This window comes from Callithrix jacchus, chromosome 22 (genome assembly GCF_049354715.1).
Source record: "Callithrix jacchus isolate 240 chromosome 22, calJac240_pri, whole genome shotgun sequence".
NCBI classification, from domain to species: Eukaryota; Metazoa; Chordata; class Mammalia; order Primates; family Cebidae; genus Callithrix; species Callithrix jacchus.
The window spans coordinates 30,984,502-31,012,315 of NC_133523.1; the positions used below are offsets into that span (position 1 = coordinate 30,984,502).

At 42.9% G+C, this 27,814-nt stretch overlaps 1 protein-coding gene across 12 annotated transcripts in view; it reads left to right on the forward strand.

The window, feature by feature from the left end:
• Window positions 1–27,814, forward strand: part of GARRE1 (granule associated Rac and RHOG effector 1) — an 84,871-nt gene that overhangs the window by 4,012 nt on the left and 53,045 nt on the right. For 2 of the 12 annotated variants that reach the window (XM_035284779.3, XM_078359004.1), the window contains exon 2: window positions 5,547–5,704. The exons of 8 other annotated variants lie outside the window; for them this stretch is intronic. The gene's annotated coding sequence lies outside the window, so the exon portion shown is untranslated. Of the gene's footprint in view, window positions 1–5,546; window positions 5,705–5,897; window positions 5,948–27,814 lie in introns of those variants that run through there. 2 more of the 12 variants (XM_008987707.5, XM_078359006.1) reach the window with 1 other exon arrangement.

Sequence of the window (27,814 nt, forward strand, 5' to 3'; positions counted from 1 at the left end):
ACCTTCGTCTCTTCCGAAAATGAATTTTAGGCCCGGTGCAGAGGCTTATGCTTGTGATCCCAGAACTTTGAAAGGCCAAACTGGGAGGATTGCTTACACCCAGGAGTTTGAGATCAGCCTAGGCAACATAGTGAGGCCCGAAAATTATCTGGGCGTGATGGCACGTGCCTGTAGCCACTTGGGAGGCTGAGGCAGGAGGATTGCTTGAGCCTGGGAGGTCAAGGATTCAGTGAATTGTGATTGTGCCAGTTCACTCTAGCTTAGGCAACAGAGCTAGATCCTTTCTCAAAATAAGTACTTAAATAAATAAATATCACTTATCAAGGTGTCCTGTTCTTCCTGACTCTAAGGTTCTTACCAGCTGATGGATCACATCTTCCTTCTTGATTTGGATTGTATTTACCATTTGCTTTCTATTATCACATCTTGATTTCGACTTTGTACCATTTTCTTTTTTTTTTTTTTTAAGACGGAGTTTCGCTCTTTTTACCCAGGCTGGAGTGCAATGGCACGATCTCGGCTCACCGCAACCTCCGCCTCCTGGGTTCAGGCAATTCTCCTGCCTCAGCCTCCTGAGTAGCTGGGATTACAGGCATGCGCCACCGTGCCCAGCTAATTTTTTTGTATTTTAAGTAGAGACGGGGTTTCACCACGTTGACCAGGATAGTCTCGATCTCTTGACCTCGTGATCCACCCGCCTCGGCCTCCCAAGGTGCTGGGATTACAGGCTTGAGCCACCGCGCCCGGCCTGTACCATTTTCTTAAGGGATTTCAGATTTAATGTGGTCCTACTCTGGATGTGAAAAGGAGAGTGAATTGAGTCATTAATTGAGTTAGCTCACATTTACGGAGTACCTACAGTATGGACCAGTTACTTTACTGGAAGATCAGAATACAGAGTCGAATAGCACAGCCTGGGCTGAATGCCAAATAAGCAATTGTCATAAAGTATTACAAATCCCTAGAAGGGGAGACACCAAGTAGCCTCTCCCAGGTTTCAGAGATCTTGAGTGTCTTGGTCACTGCTTTGATCTCCAGGGCCCAGAACACAGTGTCCTGGAAATGATGAAGTATTTGTTGAAGGAATGAATGATCATCTGAGAATGAAATAGAATAAATGTTACAACACATTAGCTATCCACAGAAAAGATATTAAGTCAAAAGACATTTTGTAAATGTACTTTGAAGAATCTCAGGGAAAACTTTAAATTCAACCAAACTGACCCAGCTATAACCCCAAGAAGGCATGCTTGGAATGTGTAGCCAGAAAGCTTAAACTTAATTTTGTATCCTCAGAAGAAATACTTGTGTTTCTGGGAGAGGACTGGGATGATGTCTGGAAACTGGGGTGGCAGGTCCAAGAGAGGAATTAGGTGGTGTGTCTTTAGCACTGTCTGGGGGCCTGACCAAAGTAGCTGTATGCAGCGTTCCTTCCACAAGGCCTTTGCACTCCCGAACAGATGGGCATATCCCTGTTGATGCCTCTGGCTGTGAGGGTCTCCCTTGTTTAGCATCTGTTCTTCCAGTATCCTCTGAGTAGAAGATAGCTTCATGTGGAGATTTCTTGGTAAGAGAGAATGTGAGTGGTTGAGAGCTCTGCCTCTAAGTTGCTTGGATCAGATCCTGGTCTTGGGATGCTGGCTAATCTTTCAATTTTCTGATTTGTAGAATGGGGATAATAGTAGCACTTCCCCTTAGTGTTGCAGTGAGGGCTCTGAGCATGCTACCCGGCACCTGTGATAAGTATTCAATGAGAGTATTAGCTCTTTTTGGTATTCATAAACTACTAACTGGCCTTCTGGTTCATACATCAGTCATCTTTGAGCTTAGATAGGCTAAATAATCAGTCCCTATGAAACTGCTTGCTTCTGGGTACACTGACACAAAGCTGATGAACAGTGGGAAGTGATGACAGATAAGCTCTTCCTAAACTGCTCATCCAGGGAATTTAGCCTGCAGTTCTCAGGGAAGACTTTCTGGAGAAAGCTGTTCTTGAGCTGAGTACTGTGGGAAAAGGTAAGTCCAGCTCTATAGCAAGAAGGGTGGACTCGTGGGCATGGGCAGGACATGTCCAAAGGTATGGAGATGAGAGCAAGCATGAGGTATTTGAGCGGTAGGAGATTTAGGGTAAAGACAGGAATGAATAAGGAATAGAGAGAAATGACATTGGAAAGTGGGACCAATCCTTGAAATAACTAATAACAGTGTCTAACTGGGCTCTAACAGCACTTCAGGTCCTCTGCTGAGTCCTTTGACTCAGTGCTCTAACCAGGTTTGATGCTGAGGACATTGTCTACATTGCCTTGTTTAGTTGTCCACTTAGGTACATGTGGCAGCATGTCACATGTCCCTGGCAGGTCTCTCTGCTTCTCTCTCTCTTTTTTTTTTTTTTTTTTTTTGAGGTGGAGTCTCTCTCTGTCACCCAGGCTGCAGTGCAATGGTACAATCTCCGCTCACTGCAACCTCCGCCTCCTGGGTTTAAGCAATTCTCCTGCCTCAGCCTCCCAAGTAGCTGGGATTACAGGCATGCACAACCACGCCTGGCTAATTTTTGTTTTTTTTTTGAGACAGAGTCTCGTTCTGTTGCCAGGTGGCAGGCTGGAGTGCAGTGGCACGATCTCCACTCACTGCAGCCTCCACCTCCCGGGTTCAAGCAATTCTCCTGCCTTAGCCTCCCAAGTAGCTGGGACTACAGACGCGCGCCACCACACCCAGCTAATTTTTTATATTTTAGTAGAGACGGCCAGGATGGTCTTGATCTCTTGACCTCGTTATCTGCCCACCTCGGCCTCCCAAAGTGCTGGGATTACAGGCGTGAGCCACCGCGCCCGGCCTAACTTTTGTATTTTTAATAGAAATGGGGTTTCACCATATTGGCCAGGCTGGTTTTGAACTCCTGACCTCAGGTGATCCACTTGCCTTGGACTCCCAAAGTGCTGGGATTACAGGTGTGAGCCACCTTGCCTGGCCTCTGCTTCTTGATTCAGCCTACACATGGCTGCCAAGATAATTCCCAGTATATGTGTTTAAAAGCTGTTTGTGATCCTGTTTCCTGATGAAGTCCAAGCACACTAAGATCCTCTGACTTCATGAAAAATCATGAAGTTAAAATGTAAAAATATTTACATCTAAGAATTTAAAGAAAAGAGCACAGGTATAGATGTGGATCAAGCTCAGAGAAATAATCAGTGAAAAAAGCAAGGTGCAAAACAGTGTATATATTTGCCCATTTGTGTTTTTCTAATTTTAAAAAGTTTCTCCATTTTTGAAGTAATATGTGCTCATTTGTTTAGAAAAATATATATAGGCCAGGTATGATGGCCTCAGCCTCCCAAGTAGCTGGGATTACAGGCATGCTCATGCCTGTAATCGCAGCAGTTTGGGAGGCCAAGGTGGGCAGATCATCTGAGTTTGGGAGTTCAAGACCAGCCTGATGACATGGTAAAACAACATCTCTACTAAAAATACAAAAATTAACTGGGCGTGGTGATGTGTGCCAGTAGTTCCAGCTACTTGGGAGGCTGCAACAGGAGAATTGCTCGAACCTGGGGTGGGGCAGAGGTTGCAGTGAGCTGAGATCCCGTTACTGCACTCCAGCCTGAGTGACAAGAGTGAGACTCCATCTAAAAATAAATAAATAAATAATGTCTCCTTCTCTATAGATAGATAGGTAGATAAACATGAAATAATTTGTAAGTGTAGAAATAATTGCTGGAATGATAGAAAAGAAACAGTGGTTGTTTTGGGGATAGGACCCCAGAAAACCAGGCTGCTAGGCTGATTTAGCTTTTTCTCGCATATCATTTTGTATAGTGTGAATTTTTTTTTTTTTTTTTTTTTTTTTTGAGACAGAGTCTTGCTCTGTTGCCCAGGGCAGAGTGCAGTGACACAATCTTGGCTCACTGCAACCTTAGCCTCCTGAGTTCAAGTGATTCTCCTGCCTCAGCCACTTGAGTAGCTAGGATTACAGGCACCTGCCACCATGCCTGGCTAATTTTTGCATTTTTCACAGAGGCAGGGTTTCACCATGTTGGTCAGGTTGGTCTCTAACTCCTAACCTCAAGTGATCCACCCACCTTGGCCTCCCAAAGTGCTGGGATTATAGGCGTGAGTCACTGTGCCCAGCCTATGTTTTCATTTTAATGATAAATGTCTATGATGTACATGACAGTTATGTAGAGTGAATGTAGCATAGAGGTTAAGAGTGAGGACTGTGCAAGATGGCTTGGGTTCAAGGCCTGCCTCTGCCTTGACCTCAGTTTACCGCCTCTGAAAATGGGGCGGTAGTGTTACCTGCCTCCTGGGGCTGTGAGGCATTACTGAATAAATATTTGTAAAGTCCTTTGAACAGTTCTCAGAAGGTATGTGTTTGTCGTCGTCGTCTCTGTTGCTCTGTCCCTGTGCTGTGCATGACAGTAAGTATGAAGATATGTCCAGCCTTTTTCTCTGATGCTCCCAGTTCATTTGGAAAGGGAGAGCACACAGCTAATGACAGAGACGGCAGAGGCTGCAGGAGTCAGAAAAGGCTCCTTGGGAACTGAGGTAGCCCAAGATGGTTTCATCAAAAGGGTGGATATTAAATATGGTAATTTCTAGACAGACACAAAGGAACTTTTTCCAAGGGTGTGTGTCCCAGCCAGCATGAGGCAGGCGGAGGAAACAGAAACAAGAGCTTTGAGGAGGCCTGAAATTGGGATATGTCATGTGATAACATGTCACTGTTATATGGCAGAGTTTTTCTTGGCGTATATGAGACAGTGATACAATTTCTAAACGATGGCATCTTTGACTCAGTGAAGTGTGGTGGCTCTGCTTTGATATTTGGAATGGCTGTGGGGTGCTCCTATGTGATGATGTATTTAACAATCCTCGTAATGCAGGGCACGTGAGTTATCGCCAGGTTGGTGCTCGTAGACAGTGCTACCAGTGAGTGTATGTGACACAGGCCTCTATGTTAACCATTAGTCTGTTTCTAGGATTCATACCTATATATGGTATTGCTTTTCTTTTCTCTTCTTTTCGACTGTGTTCCTTGTGTCTGGGCCACTGTCAGGTAAGTGTTTTTCAAATTGACCTTTGCAAAGAATCATAATGGAAAGATTTTTGAAAATGAAATTAGCGAGGCACGGTGGCTCACACCTTTAATCTCAGCACTTTTGGGGGCTGAGGCGGGGGCTGAGGTCCGGAGTTCAAGACCACCCGGGACAATATGGTGAAAGCCCGTTTCTACTAAAAATACAAAAAAATTAGCCAAGTGTGGTGGCGCACGCCTGTAGTTCCAGCTACTCAGGAGGCTGAGGCAGGAGAATCACTTGAACCCAGGAAGTCGAGGTTGCAGTGAGCCGAGATCACGCCATTGCACTTCAGCCTGGGGAACAAGAGTGAAACTTTGTCTCAAAAAAAAAGAAAATAAAATGGAATTAGAGCAAGATATTACATGAAAAAAATCTAATTTTCTTACTAAAAATTATTTTGGGATTAAGTACTAGTGACATGCTAATTATGGTCAGGAAACCATAACTGCATCTTCCCTCATTCCCCCCCAGGTCCCAGAGGTGGATGTATGTGCATGGGAACAGAGGCTGGGGAAAGCTGGCTTGGCTCCCAGACTTGGGTGTCACAGGCTTTGGTGACCTAGGCTGGAAGAGGTGGAAGTGGTTCCTCTCATTAGCCATAAGGACCTGCCCTGCTCCTGGGTGTCAAGGTGGGAGAAAATGCGCTACATCCTTGTGCTTGAGTCGCTGTGTTATGTACTTTGTAATTTGAGGTGATGCCTCTTCTCAGCTGTGTCCCTTCTGTTTTTGCCTCTGGCTTGGGGCTGAAAGAGGAAGGAGTGATGGGCAGGGAAATAGGAGGAGCCATGACTTCTTTTCCCTCCAGCACACAGGGCTTTACTTCTTTTAGCTTGTTGGTTGGACTTGGGAATTGGGGCCAGAGCTGCAGGAAGGTAAGTTTTATTTCTGAAAGTTGTTTTAACTCTACGATTTTGGGGGTTCGAGGGGGTTTGTTTTTGACTAGTAGAAGACCAGAATGAAGATTTGCAATGGAAATGAAATGCTACCTTCTTACCAGTCCATGGACTCTTTCAGAGCTGTAGCTTTTATTACGGAGACTGAGGGTATGGCAGTGGCTGTGCTTTATGGATTTAATCGTCAGCAGTACTGAGGCAGAAGAGTTGGGCCACTTGCTTAAAGTTAGTAAGTGCCATCTATTCAGCTGATATTTACTAAGAGCAGGAATTGACATGTAGATCAGTCTGATTCCCATACCGATACCAATAACTACTGCATTTTGGAAATGCATGGTTTCTGTGAAGTTTCTTTGTGTTGAAGCATCTACCTGAAAGGTGAGGGCCTGAGCTTTTTCTCTTTTTTCCCCCATTACGTAAGCGCCTTGAGAGCAGGTATTGTCTGTCCTTTCACCGCTGCATCCTAGATGCCTGGAGCAGTGCTATGCTCTTAGTAGAACCTTGGTGAACGTTTGAATTGTGAAGGCTCATGGCACAAATAAGTGGCAAAGCTGGAAGCCAGCTTGGAGGTGAACCACTGTGGGCCTGCTCTCTGGGGCTGTTTTTCCTGCTTAGGGAGTGGATGGTTAGGAATCACCTAGAATTTTCTCATTTCTTAACGTTTGACCTGCTGAAATGTTTGTAGGGAAGAATGAGCTTCCTGGCTGTGACTCTGACTTTCTGGTCTTTTTGAGGGTTGGGAAAGTTTGCTGGATATGCAAAATTGGAGTCAGTGTTCTCAGCTTGGAAGAGATATTATATGTATTGATAAAATTTTTTACAGATTCCTTAAATTCGTAAGATGGTCTCGAATCTTAAGTTTATCTAAAATTTATATAATTCCTCTCCATAGTGAGAAAAATAATTTCTAAATTATAGTTTGATTTACCTGTTATGTATAAGCTTCTGGATAAATACTTGCTTTTTTCCCCCCATTTGAGGTTAATTTTGGATAGGTTCCACAGTGCAAAGTAGTTAAGAATGGCAGTATAGAATTTTAAGTTTTCTTGGGCAAGATATGGTAGTTTATGCCTGTAATCCCAGCACTTTGAAGGGGCTAGGCAGGAGGATTGCTTGAGACTAGGAGTTCAGGACCAGCCTGAACAACACAGCAAGACCCTGTCTCTGCAAAAAAAATTTAAAAATTAGCCAGGTATGGTGGTGTGTACTTATAGTTTCAGCTACTTGGAGGCTGAGGTGGGAAGATTGCCTGAGCCCGGGAGATTGAGGCTGTGGTGAGCGGTGATCACACAATTGCAGTACTCTAGCCTCAGCAACTGAGCGAGACCATGTAGGGTCTCACGGCAACCTCAATCTCCCTGGCTCAAGCCATCCTGCTACCTCAGCCTCCCAAGTATCTGGGACTATAGATATATGCCAGCACACTGGGCTAATTTTTTTTGTTGTTTATTTTTAGTAGAGACTAAGTCTCACTATGTTGCTCAGGCTGATCTTGAGCTCCTGAACTGAAGCAGTCCTCCTACTTTGGTCTCCCAAAGTGCTGGGATTACAGGTATGAGCCTCTGTGCCCAGCCAAGACCCTGTCTTTAAAAAATAAGTAAAAACAAAAGTAAAAAATAGAATTTTAAGTCTTCGTAAATAACTTTCTAATGGACACAGTAAGTTTTCAGTTCAACTTTTTTTTTTAACAAGTTTTGAAAACTTTTGTTTGGATAAGTGGGCTTTTTCACATCATACCCACACTAACAAAAATAAACTTCAGGTTTCTAACTGGTGTAGATTGTTGAATTTTTTTTTTTTACAAATTAGTTTTAAAGAAATGATATCATTGCTTTGTGATTTTTTTTTTTGAAAAAAACTGTTTACTTAGAAATAAATTATTTTCACTCTCTGATTTACACTTGAATTTCTACCACCAGCACAATTTGTTGTCCGAAATGTTTTCTTAGTACTTGGGCACATTTGATGCAGAAATTTTTAATGGTCCAAGACTATTTTAGTTCATAGATGAAACCTTCGTTTTACGTGAACAAACTGTCGGAAGTTTAGGAGCCAGCTTTGTACATCCTTTGGTGATGGGTGGTGGTTTGTATGTGTTTGTAGACAAAACTTTCCTTGGCAGGGATTTGCTCCTTTTTTTTTTTTTTTTCCCCCCTGCCCTGCTCCTTTTTTTGTTTCTTCTTCCTTTGAAGATTTCTGTTTAACAAAGTTTTTTTTTTTTTTTTGGCTCACAGTGTTCCTCTAATAGAATTCCTTCAAGAGTTCTAATACTAGTTTTGTTTTGTTTTTTTGTTTGATGTCAGCAGGTTTTGAGAGAGAGCTTTTGACTTCATAAGAAGACTAAAACACCAGTTTCAGAGTACACTTCAGTCAATTTATTACCAGAAAATCAGACATCTAGGTCCGTCCTCAACAGGACCAAGTACTACTAGATTTTTTTTTTTTTCATTAAATGTTCACTATTTTACTTTGTATGAAATTGAGGACACGACCAGGCACAGTGGCTCACTCCTGTAATCCCAGCACTTTGGGAGGCTGAGGCGGGCAAATTGCGAGTTCAGGAGTTTTGAGACCAGTGTGGCCGTGTCCTCAGCTGTACGAAGCCCCAGCTATACTAAAGATATAAAAATTATTTGGGCGTGGTGGCACGTGCCTGTAGTCCCAGCTACTCAGGAGGCTGAGGGAGGAAAATTGCTTGAACCTGGGAGGCAGAGGTTGTGGTGAGTCAAAATCGGGCCACTGCACTTCAGCCTGGGTGACAGAGTGAGACTCTGTCTCAAAAAAAAAAAAGAAAGAAAGAAAGAAAGAAATTGAGGACAGGCATGGTGGCTGACACCTGTAATCCCAGCACTTTGGGAGGTCAGAGTGGGATGATTGCTTGAATCCAGGAGTTTGAAACTGACCTGGGCAACACAGTGAGATCCTGTCTCTTTAAAAAAATGAAAAAAGAAAGAAGAAATTGAATATGTGGTGAGTACCACCTGCTTCATTTACTTTTTTACTTATAAATGTAGTAAGTGTTTAAAAATAATGTTACATGTTGATCTTCCTGTTCCTCTCCCACCAAAAATAAAAACAAAAACAACAAACCACCCCTCAATTGAAACAAAATTAAGCCTGTTCTTTATCTGTATGACTGTGTAGCACATTTAACCTATTTTTTTTAAAACATGTTATTTTCAAAGTAAATTTTGGCTCTGTTCACCCTATGATTAGAAAAGTTGTTCTGCTTAAATGAAATGATCAGTTGTTTGTAGATTACCAAATATAAAAGCTCTTCAGAACCGCTAATGATAACTTGCTTTGGCTTCGTAGTGGAACGCCATGGTTTGTGGTAGTAGATTGTTACAGAGCAAATGTCAGCACCAGAGGCGGTCATGGATCACCATGTGGAAGCAGGTTGTTCCCACGTGAGACTGGTAGCAAGCACTGCTGCATCTGGCTCCTTTCCCACTGCATCCCGGGTGCCTGGAGCCTCAAAGGGCTGACCTGTGTTGGCAGGGGATGGGTGTAGAAGGCTCTTTATTTTACTTATGATAGATTCTGGTACTGATTAGAATGTTCATTCAATTTTTTTTTTTTCCCCTATTGGCTTGAGTTTTCATAGCTCAATATAGGATAACATGGGCTTTGGATTTTGTCAACTGATCAATTATGTAGTAGCTCTTTGTTTTGTTTAAAAAAATTATTTTTCTCTCTCTCTCTGTATTTTGAGAGAGAGAGAGACTCTTGCTGTGTAACCCAGGCTGGAGTGCAGTGGCATGATCATAGCTCATTGCAACCTTGAACTCCTGGGCCCAAGCTATCCTCCTGCCTTGGCCTTATGAAGTGTTAGGATTACAGGTATGAGTCACCACACCTGGCCCTGTTTTGTTTTAGTAACTACCTCTTGACTAGAAAAATAGTTTAATCTTGGCCTCCTTAAAACTTTTTCATTGATATTTTTTACTCTGCTAGAAAGATCAGTTTTTGTATGTCTTCAAGTGAACGTGCTTTAATATTAATACCTTGGAAGCCATTTCTGTAGAATAGGCTAGTGTCCAATTTTGTCCCATTTTCCTTTTGGTGCAGTGTCTCAGGCACAGAAATAGTCTGGGCTTGGTGGACCCCACCCCAAAATGTCACTTCCTTTCCTCTGGCCTTGCTCTCCATGCCTGCCTTTCTGTCCTGATGTTTTAATGATACCCTCCCTGCTCAGTGATTTGTGTTCAGGAAGCTAGGCAGTGATTACTTTGTTTCTGCTTTGTGAACTTCCTCCCCCACTTCCTATTTTTACTGCAGTTGCACAGGAAATGAGGCGGCTCCTGGCTGGCTGCTGCTAAGCACTGATTTTAGGTGGCAGAGGACAAGGCCTTAGGGCCTGAGCCATTTAAGGCACTTTCCACTTTAGTCTTTTCACTACCGTCTTCCTCTGGGAATCATAGGAACATGATTTTGTGATTGGGTTGAGGTGACATCATGTCCTCAGCCTTGTGGGTAGAGATAGGGGTTGCCGTTTAGTTGGTCAGCACTTCTGTGAAAGAGGTGAGGGCTTTTTTCAGCAGTAAAAATGTGGGTGGGATGTCATGGCCCTGTGGCTTCTGCTGCTTGAGGAAAGGTTAAGTAGAAGGGACAGGCTCTGTTGCAGGTTAAGAATGGGAAGGTGGATTCTGGATACTCTCTAGGGGGCCTTGACTGACAGCTTGAAGTAGGCTGGGGAGCCCAGTCTGCTGTCCGAGATCTTTGAGGAGGGCCTCAGCCTCTGTGGCACTCTCCTTTCTCTGAACTCATGCGTTTGTTTTCTAAGCGACTTATCAGTCTCTTTTTTGATGATGGCTCTTTCTAGCTTATGGACCTCTTATAGCTTAATTTATGGAGAAAGTTTGTATCATCACCCCAGAAAGAAGTAACTTGTCATATATTAGTTAACTTGAATATGGAAGGTGCTCAAAACATTAGTTTATCGGGGATTCTTAAGAGCTGCACTATTGACATTTTGGGGTGGATAATTCTTTGTAGGAGCTGTCCTGTGCATTGTAGGATGTTCAGCAGCACTTCTGGCCTCTACTCACTGGATGCTACCCACTAGCACTTGTCCAGTGTGACAATCAAAACATCTCTAGACATTGCCAGATGTTGGCGAGGCAGGGAGGGACACAAAATTATACTTTTTCCCACTTGTTGAGAACCACTGTGTTAAAGAATTGAATGACTAATGACTAATTTATAAAATAGAATAAAGTAGAATGTTTGGTTCCCTGGGATTAAAGCTGTTTGTTAGTTTCTAGTTCTGTCTGACATTCTCATAATTCTTTGTTAGTTAGAGTATGCTGTGCTTTATCAGCTAGTGTTTAAGTATACCTTCTGCACACTTTTTTTTTTTTGAGATGGAGTCTCACTCTGTTGCCCAGGCTGGAGTGTAGAGGTGTGATCTCGGCTCACTGCAACCTCCACCTCCCAGGTTTAAGCAATTCTCCTGCCTCAGCCTCTCGAATAGCTGGGACTACAGGTTTGTGCTACCACGTTTGGCTAATTTTTTGTGTTTTTGGTAGAGATGGGGCTTCACCATGTTGGCCTGGCTGCTCTTGATCTTCTGACTTCATGATCCACCTGCCTCGGCCTTCCACGTGGTCCATGCCCAGCCATTTCTGTGCACTTTCATTGAAATTGCTAGGGACGGGGCATGGTGTCTCATGTCTGTAGTACCATCACTTTGGGAGATTCCATCTCTACAAAAAATTTAAAAATAAAAATTAGCCTGGCCGGGCGTGGTAGCTCATGCCTATAATCCCAGCACTTCGGGAGGCCGAGGCAGGTGGATCACGAGGTCAAGAGATCGTGACCATCCTGGTCAACAAGGTGAAACCCCGTCTCTACTAAAACTACAAAAATTAGCTGGGCATGGTGGTACGTGCCTGTAGTCCCAGCTACTTGGGAGGCTGAGGCAGGAGAATTGCTTGAACCCAGGAGGTGGAGGTTGCAGTGAGCCGATCTCGTGCTATTGCTCTCCAGCCTGGGTAACAAGAGCGAAATTCTGTCTCAAAAAAAAAAGAAATAACATTAAATAAATACTGAGGATGCAACAATAGTTTAACAAGTGTCTGTTAAATGTTTACAATGTGCTTAGCACCCATGGATGTCTTGAATGAGCTCAGTGGTCCTGGGGATTGGAGGTGGCAGGGAAACACAGCAAACTGGCAATTGTGATCTAGTATGTTACAGTACAGCAGAGTGATTGTTAAAATGGGGCTAAAAACAGGGTGTTACGGCAGCAGAGGGACTCCTCGCTCAGTCTGTCAAAGTGGCTTCTCAGAAGAATTGATGCTAAGTTAGACCTCCAAGAGGAATGAGAGTGAGTCAAGAGAGCTTTCCAGACAGGAATGAAATGTATGGCCAGGTGGCGAGAGGGAAGATGGCACACATAGGAAGTGGGTGGTGTTGGGGCGATGTAGGAAAATTGGGAAGGGTAGTGGAGAGCCATAGTGGATTTTAAGCGCAGAGTGGCATAATCAAATTGACTCTAGAGGGGAGTAGCCCAGGCATTTAGAAAGTCACTCAGGAGGCACCTCTGTAATTTAGGCAGGAGGTAAAAACAGTAGCTTTGGTATGGCAGTGAAGATAGAAGGGAAAGGACTTGAGAGATACTAAGAAGGCAGAAAGGGGCCAGATGCAGTGGCTCATGCCTGTAATCCCAGCATTTTGGGAGGCCAAGGCGGGGGCGCATACCTGAGGTTAGGAGTTCGAGACCAGCTTGACCAATGTGGAGAAACCCCCATCTCTACTAAAAATACAAAATTAGCTGGGCGTGGTGACACATGCCTGTAATCTCAGCTACTTGGGAGACTGGGATGAGAGAATCATTTGAACCTGGGAGGCGGAGGTTGCACTGAGTTGAGATGAGCCCATTGCACTCCAGCCTGGGCAACAACAGCAAAACTTCATCTCAAAAAAAAAGAAGAAGGCAGGAAGGATAAGACTCCATGATTAATTGGATGTGAAAGAGAGTGAGCAGTAGAAGATAACTCCCAGGTTTCTACCTTGTTCAAGTAGGCAGATGGTAATGCCATTTGCCAAGACTGAAAGGGCACATTGAAAGACTTGGGACATTTGGTTTTGGACTTTGATTTTGGGACCTGTTTACTAGGCAGTTAGGTATTTGGGTTCTGGAACACAGGAGAAAGATCTGGGCTAGAGAGATGGATTTGGGGATCCTCCCAGAAGGAATATGTTGCTCTTAGAAATCGAGGGCACAGCCCTTAAGGTCTGTCAGAGGAGGAGTGGCTCAAAGGGGCAACTAAGAATGGCCAGAGCAGTAAGGGAGCCAGCGCTAGCATCTTTTCATGCTAGCAGCCTACAGAGTTGCTTCACTTTGTAATGTGGTGACAGAGAAAGGGAGCCAAACAAGTAGAGTTCTAAGGAGGGTCCGAGCAAAGCACTGAATTTTCCAGGCATTTTTCTCTTGCCTGGATAGATACTTTAAATTTATGAATGTTGAGGATAAAATTCTTCAAAGCATTTTTCTAGAATGCATTTCTAAATATGGTTTGAGTCAGTCTGAACTGACTAAAAACATGGAAATGGTTGGGCTTTGAACTTCATAGACAATAACTTCACTAATCTGCCTAAAGAATTTCCTGTAGTGTCTCCACATTATCAAGGGTAGATATTTGGATTTACATTTTTGTGGATTGGAGAGGACAGAACATTTTCTGTGTGTTTTTTTTTTTTTCTCGGAAGAGGGAATTGTTTAGGAATGATTCATCTTCATATTTTTTGTAGCAGCTTTATTGAAATATAATTCACATACATACTATATAGTTTACCCATTTAAAGTATATGAATCAATTGTTTTTAGTATATTCAGTTATGCAACCATCACTAATTTTAGAACATTTTCATCACTCTGCAAATAAACCACATACCCATTAGCAGTCATTCCTTATTTCCCCCATTCCACACCCCCACCCCCAGCCTTAGGCAAGCATTGATTGACTTTTTGTTTCAATGGATTTGCCTAATCGGGACAGTTCATAATAAGGGAACCATATAATATGGCCTTTTGGGTCTGGCTTTCTTTTTTTTTTTTTGAGACAGAGTCTCACTCTGTTGCAGGGCTGGAATGCAGTGGCACAATCTCAGCTCACTGCAACCTCCGTCTCCTGGTTCAAGCGATTCTTCCGCGTCAGCCTCTCGAGTAGCTGGGATTATAGGCATGTGCCACCGCACCCAGCTAATTTTTGTGTTTTTAGTAGAGACAGGGTTTCACCATTTTGGTCAGGATGATCTCGATTTCTTGACCTTGTGATCCACCCGCCTCAGCCTCCCAAAGTGCAGGGATTACAGGCGTGAGCCACTGCACCTGGCCTGGCTTCTTTCACTTAGCGTAATATTTTCAAGGTTCATCCATGTATTGGTACTTTATTCCTTTTCCTGGCTGAATAATATTCCATTGTATAGTTATACTACATTTTGTTTATCCATTTGTTAATTGATAGACATTTGAATTGTTTGCAGTTTTGGGCTCTTGTGATAATATTGCTCCAAACATTCATATGCAGGTTGGTGGGTAGGCATATGTTCTTCATTTCTCTTGGATATATACCTATGAGTAGAATTTCTCCGTCACGTGGTAATTTTATGTTTAACCATTTGAGGAACTGCCACTGTGTTTTCCAACATGTCTGTACCATTTTGTATTCCCCTGAGCAGTATATGAGGATTCCAGAGTCTCTGCATTTTTGCTAACACTTGTTATTGTCTATTTGGTTATAGCCATCCTAGTGGTTGTGAAGAGGTGTCTCATTGTGGTTTTGATTTGCATCTACCTGATAGTTAAGGATGTTGACTGTCTTTTCATATGTGTATTGGCACATCTTCTTTGGAGGGTTCATCTATATTTGTTTTTCGTTTGTTTTTTTTGTTGTTGTTGTTTTTGAGACGGAGTTTTTCGCTCTTGTTACCCAGGCTGGAGTGCAATGGCACGACCTCGGCTCACCGCAACCTCCACCTCCTGGGTTCGGGCAATTCTCCCGCCTCAGCCTCCTGAGTAGCTGGGATTATAGGCATGCACCACCATGCCCAGCTAATTTTTTGTATTATTAGTAGAGACGGAGTTTCACCATGTTGACCAGGACGGTCTCGATCTCTTGACCTTGTGATCTACCCGCCTCGGCCTCCCAAAGTTCTGGGACTACAGGCTTGAGCCACCGCGCCTGGCCTTTTTTTTTTTCTTTTTTCTTTAGAGATGGAGTCTCACTCTTGTCACCCAGGCTGAAGTGCAGTGATGCAATCTCAGCTCAGGCTCACTGCAACCTACCTGTGTCTCCTGGGTTCAGGCAGTTCTCCTGCCTCAGACTCCTGAGTAGCTGAGATTACAGCTGTGCACCACCACGCCTGGCTAATTTTTGTATTTTTGGTAGACACAGGGTTTCACCATGTCAACTGGGCTGGTCTCACACTCCTGATCTGAGGTAATCTGCCTATCTCAGCCTCCCAAAGTGCTGAGATTACAGGGGTGAGCCACCCTGCCTGGCCCATCCATATTTGATCATCAGTTTTGGCAAGGTAAATTGAGTTTCAAAACCTGAAGCTTTAAAAGTACAAACATACGTTTTTGTAGAAATGAGGGGAAAAGTGTGTGTGTGTGTGTGTGTGTGTGTGTACGTACATACATATGTGTATGTGTACGGTGGAAGATGCCATAAACAGATTTGTAAAAGATAAAGGACAGGCTCCCCAGAGAAATAGCCAGTGTGCTCTATCCATATCAGGCCTGAGCGTGAGAGGAGAATTCTGGATAATCCTGTTACTTGGCTGTGACTTTAGAAGTGGAGCCATGATCTCTGCCGTTTCCCTCGTATCATTTGTCTTAAGGTCATAGATACTGCAGCACTGCCAGGTTTCCACAGGCCAGTCACCTTTCAGGTGGAGAGGTAGCTTGCCACAGGAGCCAATTTCTCGGGTTTGCACCACAGTACCACTGGAACAATGGTTCATTCGTGTCAGATTTCCAGGGAGTCGGCCAGCACACTTGGGAGGATCCAGCTATGAACAAGCCACTGCTGTTTTTAGGAGCTTATATGCCAAGTGGTAAGGTGTACATGTGCAAATTGGTAAGATGATTGCAAGTTGTCATGAAGGCAAGACAGCATTGTAGGGGTGAGGTGACCCTAGTTTAGACAGGTTGGCTGTGGAAGGCTTCTCTGAGGGTATAGCACTTGTTTTGAGAGCTAAAGAAGATAGGGGGAGCATCATGAGTAGGAGGGAGGCAAGAGCTTTCTGGATAGAAGCAGCTGCATATGTAAAGAGCTTGGGGCATTAGAAGAACTGGAAGATGAATGGTGTTACTGCAGAATGTTGAGTGAAGGTCAGGAGGCACAACATGGGGCTGGAGAGGCAGGTAGGACTGTGCAGGTCTCAGTAAGGTGTTTGATTTTATTCTAAGTGCCAGGGACCATTGGATATAAGTTCTTCATAAACTACATGCAGAAAAGAGATTACAAGGTTGGCAGCAGAAAGGAATAAAATGAAACTGGAGGACCAAGCTGGTAAAAATTGCTCTCCAGGGTCTATCAGAATCGTAACTCACCTAGCCTAAGAAGATCAGTGGTTACTTATGAACAATGCAGTTGAAAAGACCTAAGAAAAAACATGTGAAATTTGGGGTTTCTCTGTCTCTCATGTTTCCTATAAGTTATTTGCTACATAGAGAGACTAGATTAGATTTTGATTCAGTATTTTAGGCAAAAATACTTTTTGGGTGGTACTGCGTACTTCCTGCTTTGTCACAGCGATAGGCATCTAATTATGTATCTAGTTTCCCATTGTAATGACAGTAAATGTAATTAGTGGGTTCAGATGTTATCATGCCTGATTACTTCATCATAAACTTCATCATCCAGTTTCACCGAATCATTTTAACAGTGATTAATAATAATTGGCTAGCTCCACTATTTCATTAGAGTTGTAAAATAATAGTTTTCATAGCATTTCTTCTGTATTTATTAGCTAATTTTCTTTGATTAAGCACTTAGCACTTTCCTAAATGGAGTATTAAAAAAAAACTATATAAACAAGAAAAGCAGGATAAATGCTTGATTTCAACCCCCCCCCGCAACAATTTTTAGAATAATAGCTTGGTGCCTTAACACCTCCACAGATAGATGACCAACGGAATTTCTCTTAGTGTCATTATGGATTCATGTTTTTTATTGTGGTAGAATATACATAACGCAAAATTTACAGTTTTAACCATTTTTAAGTATACATTTCAGTGGCATTAAGTACATTAACAATGTTGTACAACCGACACCACCATCCATTCTCCAGAGCTTTTTCAACATCCCAAACTGAAAGTCTTGGCCAGGTACCGTGGGTTATGCCTGTAACCCCAGCCCTTTGGGAGGCTGAGGCAGGCGGATTACCTGAAGTCAGAAATTTGAGATCAGCCTAGCCAACATGGTGAAACCTTGTCTCTACTAAAAATGTAAAAATTAGCCAGACATGGTGGCATGAGCCTGTAATCCCAGCTACTTAGGAGGCTGAGGCATGAGAATTGATTGAACCCAGGAGGCAGAGGTTACAGTGAGCCAAGATTGCGCCACTAGCACTCCAACCTGGGTGACAGAGCAGACTGTCTCAAAAAAAAAAAAAAAAGTCTTGTCCATTAAACAGTAACTCCCCATTTTCCCCTTCTATCAGCTCCTGGGAACAACCTCTCTTCTACTTTTTGTCTCTAAAAATTTAACTATTTTAGGCACCTTATATATGTGGAATTACACAATATTTTTCTTTAGTGTCTGGCTTCTTTCACTGAGCAGAGTGTCTTTAAGGTTCATCCATGTTGGAGCATTTTATTAGAATTCCTTTCCTTAAAAATTTTTTTATTGACAGAGTCTCACTTTGTTACCCAGGGTGGAGTGCGGTGGTGCAGTCACGCTCACTGCAGCCTCAAATGCTTGGGTTCAAGTGATCCTCATGCCGTAGCCTCCCGAGTAGCTGGAACTACAAGTGTGGGCCATTACACCCAGCCAATTTTTAATTTTTTTCTAAAGACAGGATTTCGCTCTGTTGCCCAGGCTAGTCTCAAACTGGCCTCAAGCAGTCTTCTTACCAAAGCCTCCCAAAGTGCTATGATTACAGGCATGAGCCACTGTTCTCAGCTTTTCTTCCTTTTTTTTTTTTGAGACGGAGTTTCACTCTTGTTGCCCAGGCTGGAGTGCAATGGCGCGATCTCTGCTCACCGCAACCTCTACCTCCTGGGTTCAGGCAGTTCTCCTGCCTCAGCCTCCTGAGTAGCTGGGATTACAGGCATGTGCCACCATGCCCAGCTAAGTTTTTGTATTTTTAGTAGAGATGGGGTTTCAACACGTGGACCAGGATGGTCTCGATCTCTTGACCTCATGATCCACCCGCCTCGGCCTCCCAGAGTGCTGGGATTACAGGCATGAGCTACCGTGCCTGGCCGCTTTTCTTCCTTTTTAGTGCTAAATAATAGTCCATTGTATGGATATACCACATTTGTTTATCTGTTCATCTGTCCATGGACATTTGGATTGTTTCCACCTTTTGACTATTTTGAATAATGCATCTGTGAGCATGGGTGAAGAAATATCTGTTCAAGTCCTTGCTTTCTTCTGGGTATATATGCAGAAGTGGAATTGCTGAATCACATAGAATCACAAATTCTATGTTTAATTTTTAAGGAAGCACCATACTGTTTTCCACAGTGGCTGTACTATTTTATATTCCCACTAGCAACATACAGGGCTTCCAGTTTCTTCGTGTCCTTGCCAGCACTTTTTGTTTCATTTTTGAAACAGTGTCTCGCTCTGTGGCCCAGGCTGAAGTGCAGTGGCCCAGGGCAATCTTGGCTCACTGCAACCTCCACCTCCCGGGCTCAGATGATCCTCCCACCTCAGCCTTCCAAGTAGCTGGGACCACACCTGGCTAATTTTTTTTATTTTTAGTAGAGTAGAGACGAGATTTCTCCATGTTGCCCAACCTGGCAGTGGCCAGCACTTACTTCCTGTGTTTTGTTTATTTTGACAGTAACCATCCTAATGGGATATGAAGTGGTATCTCACTGTGGTTTTGATTTGCATTTCCCTAGTTATATTATTCTCTAGTTGTACTGTCCATTCTTATGTTACTGTAAAGAAATACCTGAGACTGGGTAATTTATAAAGAAAAGTGGTTTAATTGGCTCATGGTTTCTCAGGTACAGGAAGCATGACAGCATCTGCTTCTGGGGAGGTCTCAAGGAGCTAAGGCAAAGTGGAGCAGGCATCTTAAATGGCAGAAGCAGGACCAAGAGAGAGGAGGGAAATGCTACCCACTTTTAAACAACCAAGTCTCATGAGAACCCACTCACTGCTGAGACACAGTACAAAGAGGAAAATCTATTACATGATCCAGTCACGTCCTCCCGGGACCTATCTCCAACTTTGGGAATTACTTTTCAACATGAGGTTTGGGTGGGGACGCAGATTTAAACTCTATCACTAGTGGTTAGTGATGTTGAGCATCTTTTCATGTGTTTATTGGCTGTTTGTATATTTATTAGGACAAAAGTCTATTAAAGTCCTTTGCCCATTTTTTTTTTTTTTGAGACGGAGTTTCGCTCTTGTTACCCAGGCTGGAGTGCAATGGCATGACCTCGGCTCACCGCAACCTCCGCCTCCTGGGTTCAGGCAATTCTCCTGCCTCAGCCTCCTGAGTAGCTGGGATTACAGGCAGACGCCACCATGCCCAGCTAATTTTTTGTATTTTAAGTAGAGACAGCGTTTCACCATGTTGACCAGGATGGTCTCGATCTGCTGACCTCATGATCCACCCACCTTGGCCTCCCAAAGTGCTGGGATTACAGGCTTGAGCCACCGCGCCCGGCCTGCCCATTTAAAAATTGGATTTTTGTGGTTGAGTTGTAGGTGTTCTTTTTTATATATTCTGGATATTAATTCCTTTTCCCATAAGTGATTTACAAATATTTTCTTCTTTGGATTGCCTTTTTTCTCTGTAATGTCCTTTGATGCATAAAAGTTTTAATTTTGAAGTCTAGTTTATCTGTTTTTGGTTGCCTGTGCTTTTGATGTCACATCCAAGAAATTATTGCCAAGTCTGAACTCAGTATATGTTTAATGATTTTTACCCCAAATGGTTATTCTTTTTGAAGCTTAAGTTGTCCCATTATTGATTGTTAATGGAACTTATTTTTTGGGTTGATTCTAGGTGCTTTTGACATGAGTAGTCTTGTGTGAGTTCCCTGCTTTCTGGCTTGACAAGAAGTCCAGGGCTTATCAGAAAAATTTCTGATACCAGATCCAGAATCAGCCATTTCTTTAAGTAGTTCTGATTCTTTTGGTGGGCAGTGGTATTAGGGGCATTAATTTCAACTAGGATGTAAATTCCTTATAGGTTTTGTTTTTAGTAGAACTAGGAAATACATACTTTTTGGAAAGAAAAAGATGAACCATGATTTCAGACTGATTTACTTCCAATTCAAATAAAGGTTTAAGGGATTTTTATATCTTTGATTTTATATTTGTCTTTTCCCATTTGTTGACAGTAGCACCAGAGAGGTCCAGTCAAAACACAATTTTATTGATTGACTGATTGATCGAGACCATCTCACTCTGTCACCCACGCTGGAGTATAGTGGTGTCGTGTTGGCTCACTGCAGCCTCCACCACCTGGGCTCAAGTGGTCCTCCCACTTCAGCCTCATTAGTAGTTGGAACTTCAGGCATGCACCACTATGTCTGGATAATTTTGTTTGTTTTTTATAGAGATGGGGTCTCACTGTGTTGCCCAGGCTGATCTTGAACTCTCAAGGAATCCTCCCACCTCGGCCTCCCAAAGTCCTGGGATTACGGGCATGAACCACTATACCTGGCCAAAACACAGTTTTAAACTTGAAATAATTCTTCTCTGTGTGACTGTGCCACTAATTTGGTAAATAATACAGATTCATTTGTTTTTCGTTTAATTTTTAGGGATATTTTCTTTTTTATATTTGCTTTTTGCTTATATAAAATATGTACGTGGTTCTTTTTTTCTTTTTTTAATTTTATTTTTTTAAAACGGGGTTTCTCCATGTTGGTCAGACTGGTCTTGAACTCCTGACCTCAGGTGATCTGCCCACCTCAGCCTTCCAAAGTCCTGGGATTACAGGTGTGAGCCACAACACCTGGCCAAAATATTTACGTGTTCTAAAGATAAAACCATAAGCAGGGCCGGATGCTGTGGCTCAAGCCTGTAATCCCAGCACTCTGGGAGGCCGAGGCGGGTGGATCACCAGGTCAAGAGATCGAGACCATCCTGGTCAACATGGTGAAACCCCGTCTCTACTCAAAATACAAAAAAATTAGCTGGGCATGGTGGCGCGTGCCTGTAATCCCAGCTACTCAGGAGGCTGAGGCAGGAGAATTGTCTGAACCCAGGAGGCGGAGGTTGCGGTGAGCCGAGATCATGCCATTGCACTCCAGCCTGGGTAACAAGAGCGAAACTCCGTCTCCAAAAAAAAAAAACCATAAGCAAGACAGATTGAAAGAAGTCTGGCTCTCCTCCTTGTCTTTGTTCTTCTCTGTACTTTGTGGGTAAACATTTTTGTTGGTTTTTGGTTTATTCTCCCATGGCTTATTTTAAAAGCTACAAGCATGTGTGTCTGTGTGTTTTTGTGTCCCCTATACCTTACTTCATTCCCATTTTAGTTCTTCCATTGTTTTTATCTTGGCAATCATATTTCTTATTTCCAAGAATTCATTGTTGATTTTGACTTCCTTTATGATCTGTTTGCTTTTGTTTTAAGGATGCACTATCTTTCAACTCTGAGGATACCAGTCAGAATTTCTTTTCAGGTGTTTTTCTAGGACCTAAAGTATATGCTTCTTTTGAGGTCTGATCAGCTTTTCATCTTAGTTGTCCTTTTTTGTCCTTTTGGTTTTCCTTCATTGTCTGGTGATCAATGAAGAACTGCGTTGTTTATGTGCAGGTAATTTGCAGGAGTTCCATCTGTTTTCCCAATAGTCCTCTTGCCTTAGTGAGAGTTGGCTGATTCAGTGATCAGGAATGGGAAATACAGATCAAATCAGGTTGATTAGCCACTTTCCCACTCCGTATTTCTATACCTGCTGACTCAAAGCTGGGCATTTATCCAGCCCCTCCAGGAAAAAGGATTCTGCCTCTCTGTCATCCTTTGGCCCTGCATGTTCTAGAAAGTGGCCGGCTTTGCTCTGGTCTGTCTTGTAATATAGTTTCCTCTGCTTTCTCTCCATCTTCTAGAAAATGGCCTGCATTTAAATAGACTGTGGCCCTCAGACCTTTTTATTACTGTTTTGCTGCAATTCCCTTGTGAATGTCTTTATTGTTATGTCATTGGGATTTGGGGAGGATGGGGAGGTAAGTGCACGTGCCTGTTTATTTAGCCTGTTGTTTTGAAATGAAGCTCCATTATGTCATCCCATTTCTGACAGCAGGACTGGTTGCCACCCTGTTTTCTCTATTGGCTTAAGGACTAAAATGGATCTAAAATTATTCTCTGTATTCACAAATCATGTCAGTTTTTAGTCAGATGGGAAAACTTAATTAATTCAGGGATTACATTTCTCTTTGTAGCTGCTTAGTTCATGTAAGCACAAGTTAGTTATCACTGAAGTGTGTGATGCTTCCTGTCCTGGGATTGGTAGACTTGTATTTGATTCAGGGATTGGGTAACTTTTCAAGACCTTTCTTGTCAGTAACTTTTTTCCAAACAAGCAAAAATAACAAGGACTGCTTATTTTTTCTTGCTTTGCAGGAATGATAATAACATCATCATCAAACATAATACGTGACAGACATCATTCCTTTTTTTTTTTGAAATGGAGTCTTGCACTGCTGCCCAGGCTGTAGTGCAGTGGCGTGATCTTGGCTCACTGCCAATCTCTGCCTCCTGGGTTCAAGCAATTCTCCTGCCTCAGCCTTCCAAGTAGCTGGGACTACAGGCATGTGCCACCACGTCCAGCTAATTTTTTTGTATTTTTAGTAGAGATGGGGTTTCACCATGTTGGCCTGGATGGTCTCCATCTCCTGACCTTATGATCCGCCTGCCTCAGTTTCCCAAAGTGCTGGGATTACAGGCATGAGCCACCGCACCCAGCCGACAGACATCATTCTAAGTGCTTTATGTGTATAAACCCATTTTACTCAATCACAGTGGTTACTATTATCCTGATTTTACAGACGATGAAACTAAGGCAGAGAGAGGCTAAGGAACTTGCTAAAGGTCAAGCTGATCCTGGCAGAGCCAGGATCTCACTCGGTTAGTCAGGCACCCAGGGCAATTCTCTTCTTCACTCATTACTTTGTTTGTTTGTTTGTTTGTTTTACTGAGACAGAGTCTTGCTCTGTTGCCAGGCTGGAGTGCAGTGGTGCAACCTTGGATTACTGCAACCTCCACCTCCTGGGTTCAAGTGATTCTTCTGCCTCAGCCTCCCCAGTCAACTACAGGTGCACACCACCATGCCCAGCTATTTTTTGTGGTTTTATTTTTATTTCATTTATTTATTTATTTATTGAGACTGAGTCTCACTCTATTGCCTAAGCTGAAGTGCAGGGGCACAATCGTGGCTCACTGCAACCTCCGCCTCAAGGGTTTAAATGATTCTCCTGCCTCAGCCTCCTGAGGTAGTTGGCATTACTGGTGTGTGCCACCATGCCCAGCTAATTTTTTTTTTGTATTTTTAGTAGGATGGGGTTTTACCATGTTGTTCAGGCTTGTCTTGAACTCCCAACCTTATGATTTGCCCGCCTTGGCCTCCCAGAGTGCTGGGATTACAGGCATGAGCTACTGTGCCTAGCTAATGTTTGTATTTTTAGTAGAGACGGGGTTTCATGTTGTCCAGAATGGTCTCTATCTCTTGACCTTATGATGCACCCGCCTCAGCCTCCCAAAGTGCTGGGAATACAGGCATGAGCCACTGTGTCCCGCCAGTACTCTGTCTTTCTAAAGGGAAGTGCTTCAAGAGATTTTCTCAGGATAACTGACCACTTTTCATATCTTGTTAATTATAGGTATAAGAAGAAAATCCTCTTATAATGAGTCTTTATCTAGTTTCTTTTTTTTTTTTTTTTTTAAGACTGAGTCTCACTCAGTCACCCAGACAGGAGTGCAGTGGCGCAATCTCAGCACACTGCAGCCTCCACCTCCTGGGTTCAAGTGATTCTTGTGCCTCAGCCTCCCAAGCAGCTGGAATTACTGGCTTGTGCTACCATGCTGGGTTAATTTTTGTATTTTTAGTAGAGACAGGGTTTCACCATATTGCCCAGGCTGGTCTCGAACTCCTGGCCTCAAGTGATCTACCCATCTTGGCCTCTCAAGATGTTGGTGTTACAGGCATGAAGCACCACATCTGGACTTCATCTAGTTTCAGGCATGTTCTTTATTGCCTGAAATAGAAATCACTGATTACTTTAATTGCAGAAATCAATATTTGAAATGATATAATTACGGCTGAATTCAGTTTTAATTAATTGAGAACCTTTGCAAATTATTATGATGTTGAAAAGACGTTACTTAAAATGTTCTTTTCTGCTGTGTATTTGATAATTTTAAGTAACATTAAAACTTAGAAATACATGACAAATCTCACAAGTCTTGGCTACACTAACTTCTGAGGTCTTTCACAATGCGTATTTATTTCCATGCAGCATGAATAGTGGATTCATAAATGGTGAATGTTTTCCCAGTGAAAATTCTTTTTAAGAAAATGTGGAAAAAAAATGTCCTTAAATGGATTGAACATATTTTATCCTGTCAGGCAGATAAATATGGGGTTGGGGAAGCATGTGAAAAACATTTAGACAGCATTAGGAAGAATTTTATCAAAATAATAATAGTAATTAGCTGGGCATAGTGGCATGTGCCTGTAGTCCCAGCCACTGGGGAGGCTGCAGTAAGAGGATCACCGGAGCCTGGGAGGTTTCATCTGGGCAGAACCATACAACACACAGCTGGGCTGTGTGGATAACTGTGGCAGACTGTAGTGCTTGCCCACTATTCTGTATGTTCCCCTACATTTCTCAACCTCTCTTGTAGTGGAATTGGTACCATGCAACCACTTCTGGCCAGAGGGCTTTGAAGGGAGGTGATGTGTGTCACTTTCAGTGGGAAGTAGTAAAGAGTGGGTATAAGTTTTGACTTTCTTTTTCTGTGCTGGGCAACCATGGGAGACATGAGTTCTAGTGGTGTCCCTTTAAGCTGAAGAAGGGCTGCCAGACCCACATTGAATTTTTGTGAACAAGAAGTAACTCTGGGCCAACATGGTGAAACCCTGTCTCTACTAAAAATACAAAAATAGGCCAGGCACGGTGGCTCACGCCTGTAATCCCAGCACTTTGGGAGGCCGAGGTGGGTGGATCACAAGGTCAGGGGATTGAGACCAACCTGGCCAACATGGTGAAATCCGTCTTTTTATTTATTTATTTATTTTGAGACGGAGTTTCGCTCTTGTTACCCAGGCTGGAGTGCGATGGCGCAATCTCGGCTCATGGCAACCGCCGCCTCCTAGGTTCAAGCAATTCTCTTGCCTCAGCCTCCCAAGTAGCTGGGACTACAGGCATGTGCCACCATGCCCAGCTAATTTTTGTATTTTTAGTAGAGACAGGTGTTGACCAGGATGGTCTCGATCTCTTGACCTGGTGATCCACCCGCCTCGGCCTCCCAAAGTGCTGGGATTATAGGCATGAGTCACCGTGCCCGTCCTGAAACCCCGTCTTTAAAAAAAAAAATACAAAAGTTAGCTGGGCATGGTGGCGTGCACCTGTAGTCCCAGCTACTCGGGAGGCTGAGGCAGGAGAATTGCTTGAACCTGGGAAGTGGAGGTTGCAGTGAGCTGAGATTGCGCCACTGCACTCCAGCCCGACACCTGGCAATGAAGCGAGACTCTGTCTCAAAAAAAAAAAAAAGACGATTACATCATGAAGGCTCTTGTTCTCCTGAGTAGATTAAATGGCATCATCACAGGAGTCGTTTATTGTGAGAGTGAATCTGTTACAGAAGTTCCACCCTCTGTTGCTCCCTTACATTTTCCTTACATTTTTTTAGATGTGGTTTCTTTTAGTTCTTTGAATGTAAAGTAGCTAACTTAAAGTCTGTGTCTGGTAAGTCCATTGTCTGGGCTTCCCTTAGGAAGAGTTTCTGTTTTTTTCCTTTCATATGAGCTGTATTTTCTTGTTTCTTTGTGTGTCTTCCAATTTCTTGTTGAAAACTGGATATTTTAATTTTATTATTATTATTATTATTACTGCTACTTTAGACAGAGTCTTGCTCTGTCACCCAGGCTGGAGTGTAGTGGCATGATCTAAGCAATTCTCCTGCCTAAGCGGCTCAAGTAGCTGGGACTATGGTGTGCGCCATCACTCCTGGTTAATTTTTCTTTGTATTCTTAATAGACACAGGGTTTCACCATGTTGGCTAGGCTGGTCTTGAACTCATGACCTCAGGTGATTTGCCTACCTCAGCCTCCCAAAAGGAGCCACTGTGGCTGGCCAACTGGAAAAAATGATATAACATGACAACTCTGAAAATCAGATCCTTCTCCCTCTCCAGATGAGCTCTAAGTCAGGTAAAATAGAGAGATCTTTGCAAATGGGGTCTTTAAGGGAACCACCAGACAGGTCAAATAAAAAGGTATCATTCCTGGGAATGGTACTTTGAAGAAGCTGTAGCCCAGTTCTGCTTCCTCTGGTAACTGCCAGTCTTCTAGTCTTCAGTGTGGATGCAGCTGCTAGTTTTCAAGGCTGTTACGGAGCTGGAGAGCTGAGAATGGGACTCAGTCAAGTTAAAAATGCTACAAAACTCACTGTTGTTACCAGGATTCAGCTATTTGTCTTCAATAAATTATCCCCAGTTTGCTGAAAGCCTATTTCGAGTTCTGAAAAAGTTGATTCTGATTATTTTGCCAATTTCTCGTTGCTTTATGGAGTAGAGAATTTTGGTAGGGGGAAGTCCTTATTCTGCATTTTTGATGATATAATTTCCCTCTCCTTTCTTTTTAGGCTTTTATTTTCATGAATCTTGTGTCTGCTGGTGTTTTGTTTTGTTTTATTTGAGACAGGGTCTCTCTTGCTTTATCACCCAGGCTATAGTGCAGTGGCATAATCGTGGTTCACTGCTGCTTCGAACTCCTGGTTTCAAGAGATCCTCTTTCCTCAACCTCCCAAGTAGTGGAGACTATAGGTGCACACCACTGTGGCCAGCTAATTTTTAAAAATTTTCTGTAGAGACGAGGTCTTGCTCTGCTGTTCAGACAAGTCTCAAATTCCTGGCTACAAGTGATCCTTCTGTCTCAGCCCTTCAAAGTGCTGGGATTACAAACATGAACCACTCTACCAGTCTAATTTTTGTATATGATGTGAGGTAAGGGGTCCAGATTCATTCTTTTGCATGTGGATATATAGTTGTCCCATCAACATTTATTGAAGAGACTGTTCTTTCCCCATTGGACATTGGATGTTTTGGCATCCTGGTCTAAAAGCAGTTGACCATAGATATATGGGTTTATTTCTGGACTTCTAATTCTATTCCACTGATTTATACATCTTTCCTTCTGCCAATATTTCACTGCTTTGTTTACTATAGCTTTATAGTAGATTTTGAAATCCAGAAATACCTTTTACAACATTTTTTCTTTCAGTGTTTGTTTTGGTCATCCTGGATCCCTCACATTTTTCTTTTTTTTTTCTTTCCCCTGCAGTGTATGCCAAGAGCAGATCTGTCACATTTTTTTATGAATTTTAGGACTTAGTTTTATCTTCTTTTATTTTTAGAGACAGGGTCTTGCAATGTTGCCCAGGCTGCTCTTAAACTCCTGGGCTCAGGTGATGCTCT